Raw genomic sequence first — 5,537 nt, forward strand, 5'->3', positions numbered from 1 at the left:
TTTTTCTTTTTGAGAAAGATTTTTACTGTCTAGTCCAAGTTAGCCTCAAATTCATCATCCTTGTGCCTTGACATCCTGAATTCTAGAACTGTAGTTGTATGCTAAGATGAATAAACATATTCACATGTAAAATTGCCTTGTGTCGTTCTGTTGATCTTCTGATATATAAAAAAAAAAAAAACTTTATTAGATGCCAACAGTAGCCTGTAACCCCAGTAATCAGTGACAGGGAACACTTGGGGAGCCCTAGGAGCTGAACTCTTTGAGAGTAAAAAAAAAAAATGAACAGGTCATGCGAGATGGATCTTCAATAAAACAGGAGGCAAAGAAAATAGATACGGCCTCCAAACGCATCATGGATCTTATGTGATGGTTATTATAACTTACATAGCATGCCTATCAACCACAGTGGTTACTATAACACTGGCTTGGACTTGGAAAAGGAAATGTTAAAGTTGCCACCAAAAGAGATCAGTATGAAACTCCTCAAGTTCTCTGACCAAGAGCTGGAAGGAGCATGGAAGAAAGGTTCTTTATTGAAGGTGATGAACAAAGATTTCTTTGCACCAAGAGCCTTTCTCTTTCATTTTTAAATATTTCTGTCTATCTGTATGTTCCTCTGTCTATCTATCTATCTATCTATCTATCTATCTATCTATCTATCTGTTTATCATCTATAATCTTTATATATATATATATATATATATATATATATATATATATATATATATATTTACTAAGTGAGTATGTGTTGTACACAGCTTTTCTTGCCCCACCTAAACTCCTAAGCTCCTGAAATAGGCTGTGTTACCAGCCCCCACCCAACTTCCCTTGGATTCACAGATAAATGACACAGAGACACACAGTTGCTCAATTTCAACTTGCCTTTTGACACAGTTACTGGATGCTACTATCTCTCATCAGGAAAATCATACTCTTATCAATATTCTTAGCTCCACACCTCCCTACCTGCCCTCAACTTTAGTTGGTTGCTCAGTTACATCTAGTCCCAACTAAACATTCCCAAGCACCAGCTTGTAGGAGTAACCTCAGGCCACTGGTCTTCCCAAGATCTCATGTCTGCTTGGCTTTTCTTTTTCTGAAGGATGGCAAACTCTCCATCTTTTCCACTTGCCTCTGGGAACCCAGAAGTCTCGCCTATTTTTTCTACCCATCAATTGGCCCATGGCTCCTTTATGAACAAATCAATAACCAATTGGGAAACAGGACCTTAGCATCAGAACCACCCATACAAAAATGTTCCATGCCATGGTACTTGTATGGGAATGAGAGAACAATTTATACTAGTCAGTTATCTCCTTCCACTATGTAAGTTTCAGAGACTAAACTCAACTTACCAATTTTCATAGCAAGAACATTTACATAGTGATCTATCTTTCTGGTCCTGCTTCAAGAACTTCACATGAACCATGTATGTCTTTAAGCTATCTAGTGTAAGAAAATACAAAGTATAAGGAAACCAAAAGTTTAGTAACAAATTATCTTTAGCCATTGTCTTTTCAAAGTAAAATCTGAGTCTTTCTTTGTCATTGTTGATCTTTCATTTGTTTAATTCACATATATGATTTGGCATAGAGTCCTCTAGTAAAGTCTCTTGAAAGTATACCAATATAGATTTTTGAGAAGATGAAGATAGCAGTAAAGAACATACCATTTCCTAGTATATCTAGAGTAGTTTTTCAAATTCACTTTATAACATTGTAGTGCATTTCTCTGTTGGATGAAAGATCCAATATTCCAATGCCAAGGAAAGAAAAATGGGAAAGAGAGAGAGAGAGAAAGAGAGATTTTTTTTCCTTATTTTCAGACTGTTTCTACAATTGGGCAGGATGATTTACCTCTGTCATAACAATCATAAACTAACAAATACATAAAATTGGCACTTATTTTTAAAAAAAGGTACTAAACATGTGTTCTTGTACCAGTGTCATGTTGTTTTTATTACTATGGTTCTCTTTATTACTATGGCATAGCTTGAATAAAGCAGGAAATTTTGGGATGAAAGATTTAAGATGAAAAAATGATAGCAGATTAGGCTAAAGAGGAATGGGAGGTGGGCTAACCAAAGCTGGAGGTATATAATGGGAAACCTTAGTTTATATGCTAATTGAAACTATATTAAAAAGAGGAGGAATTTGACCAGAGGACCACTGAATGGTTAAACAATACTGCTTTCAGAAGATATACATTATTAAATAAAAATCACAGTACTAGGCTCAGGGTTTCTCCTCATGAGTTATTAATCAAGGAAGCCTCGGAAATAGCTAAGCTAATACAGGCTGGAGCATTAGTCTTTTGATCATAGCTAGATGGAAAGATGTTGCTGAAGACACCAGATGTGTTTGTTACAGTACTGAGAAAAATCTAACTTGAACTGACCATAAACTGTATGTTATCTTTCCTAGTTCTGAAAGGTGCTATATAGGCTACTGGGAAACAAAGCAAACCAAATAAAACAAACAAACAAACAAACAAAACAATTGTTTTACCACTCATGCTACAAAACAACCTCTCAGGTAAGATGTCCTCATTGGTGTAATAGTGACAAGACTGTGTATGAGGGTGACCAAGCACTCACTTGGTTGAAATTCAAACCTGTTCTACAGATGGGGAATCCATAACATATATGGCAAACAAGGTAAAAAAACATAACTAGGGAAAAACTTATTGATTTATTTTGATAATTTGTCATGTTGTCATAGTCCTTTCTGAATGTCTTCAACCATAGACTTATGCTGCTTTTACCTTTGGTCATAGAAGTTTCTAGTTGCTGTAGGTAATGGTGAATGCAGAGACTAGAAACTGGTCAAAATATTGAGATGAAACAATTGTGAGTGTTCCTCCAGGAACATCTGTATCAACCTATTTCCAAGGCTTAGGAAACTGATGAGGAGGGATAAAAAAATGTCTGTGTTGAAGGATAGAGAGAAGTGCTATAAAATGATGTCTTCTGCACATAATTGTTGCATACATGACTCACAGTAGCTGTGGTTACCTGCATAAAACCTCTACAAGATCAAGTCTGTTAGTATGGAAGGCAGTTATGGAGAGCTGAGGAGAGCTTATGAGTTATGGAGAGCTTTTCACTAGGAACAGTGAAAGTCACTTTTCTTAAGAAATTACCAGTTGGCTGCCTATTCCCCAGTGGATAGCCACACAAATGGGTAGAAGTAATTTATCTCCATGGATTTAAAAAAAATCATGAACAAACAAACAAACAAAAAACCAAAATGGAAATGAAGTCAGGAAGGAGATGAGAATGAGTTGGAGAGAAGAAATGGAGCATGAATAAGATGAAGATACATTTTACAAAAATATCAAGGAATGAATAAAGTTATACTCATTGTTTAATATCAGTGATTTGATAAAGACAATTTGTGACTTCATTTCTTCTAATGACAGGACAACATCTAACTTCTAGAATTAACAATTTGAGAGATGCCTTCTGGTCTGAGCCAGTGCCCTGAGCAGACACATTTGGCACTAGCTTCACACCCAGTCCCACAACACCCAGAGAAAGTTCAACTCCCAGGTGTTCTAACACAGTTAGGATCACAGGATCTCAGAAGCTGGGTCACACCAGGATGTCAGGATCCCAGAGGCAGCCTGACTACCAGGAGTTCTAACACACTGAGGATCTCAGGATTCCAGGATCCCAGAATCACAAGATCACTGAGATAGCTAGACTCTGAGGAGTCTGACACAACAGGAAGGATAGGTTCCAGTCAGAGACAGTGAGGGCAGGTAGCACTAGAGATGATCAGATGGCAAGAGGCAAGCATAAGAACATGAGCAACAGTAACCAAGGTTACTCGGTATCATCAGAACCCAGTTCTCTCAATATAGCAAGTCCTGGATACATCATCACACTGAAAAATCAAGATTCTGAACTAAAATAACTACTCATGATAATGATAGAGGATGTTAAAAAGGAAATAAATAATGCCCTTATAGGAGAACAGAGGTAAACAGATAAAAGCCTTCAAAGAGGGAACACAAAAATCCCTTAAACTATTACAGGAAAATGCAACGAAACAGGGGAAGAAATTGAACAAAACCATCCATGATCTAAAAATGGAAATAGAAACAATAAAGAAATCACAAAGGGAGATAACCCTGGAGATAAAAAAAACTGGGGAAAGAGTTCAGGAGTCATAGACGCAAGCATCACCAACAGAATACAAGAGATAGAAGACAGAATCTCAGGTGCAGAAGATACAACAAAAAACATTGACACAACAGTCAAAAAATGCAAAATGCAAAAAACTCCTAACATAAAATATCCAGGAAATCCAGGACACAATGAAGAGACAAAACCTAAGGATAATAGGTATAGAAGAGATTCCCAAATTAAAGAGCCAGTAAATATCTTCAACAAAATTATAGAAGAAAACTCTACTATATTAAAGAAAGAGAAGCCCATGGACATACAAGTATATATAGCTGTCTCATGAAAGGCTCTCCCAGAGCTTGACAAACACAGAGGTGGATGCTCGCAGGCAACCAGAGGACTGAGCAAGGGGTCCCCAATGGATGAGTTAGAGAAAGGACTGAAGGAGCTGAAGGGGTTTGCAACCCCATAGGAAGAACACCAGTATTGACCAGCCAGACCCTCATGAACTCCTAGGGACAAACCACTAACCAAAGTGTACATATGGAAGGACCCATGGCTCCAGTTGTATATGTAGCAGGATGTTCCTGTAGGACATCAATGGGAGAAGAGGCTCAATGCCCCTGTGTAGGAGAACACAAGGGCAGGTAGGCAGGAATGTTGGGTGGTTGTTGGAACACCCTCATAGAAGCAGAGGAAGGGGGGATGGTTTAGGAGGCTTTGGGAGAAAACTGGGACACCGTATAACATTTGAAATGTAAATAAAGAAAATATCCAGTACAACTTGGGTACAACTTGGATACAACTTGGAACTAGGAATTAGGTTAGAGAGTACAACTTGCAGTACAACTTGGAACTAGGAAATAGGTTAGAGAAAACAATTTGAAGTATAACTTAGAGTACAACTTGGAGTTAGTTATTAGGTATTAGGCACTTGGCACTTGGAGGAAGAACTTGGAATTAGACACTAGGCACTTAGCACTTGAAAGAAATAATTTGGAACTTGGAGGCACTAGGGACTAGGAACTAGGGACTAGGAACTCAAGACTTGGGAGTTGGACTAGGAAGAAAGACTGAAGAATAAAAGGGATTGAATCACAAAAAAGAAAATATCCAATAAAAATTATATATATTATATATGTAAATAAACAATTTCAGAGATGATCACTAAAATAATGCATATAAAATATGTGGTTTCTTGGCAAGCTCACACTAACCATCTGGCACTGTAGAAAAGAATCAGTTGCTAACAGAACTTACTATTCTTACAAAATACCTATGTTACATTCCAATATCCATGTTGGGTGACTCACAACACTCTATAACTCCAGCTCTAGAGAACTTATCACCCTCTTCTGACCTCCACAGACACCTGTACTCAATAGCACATACTTCCATGCAGACA

Source organism: Arvicanthis niloticus, unplaced genomic scaffold (genome assembly GCF_011762505.2).
Source record: "Arvicanthis niloticus isolate mArvNil1 unplaced genomic scaffold, mArvNil1.pat.X pat_scaffold_212_arrow_ctg1, whole genome shotgun sequence".
Taxonomy (NCBI): domain Eukaryota; kingdom Metazoa; phylum Chordata; class Mammalia; order Rodentia; family Muridae; genus Arvicanthis; species Arvicanthis niloticus.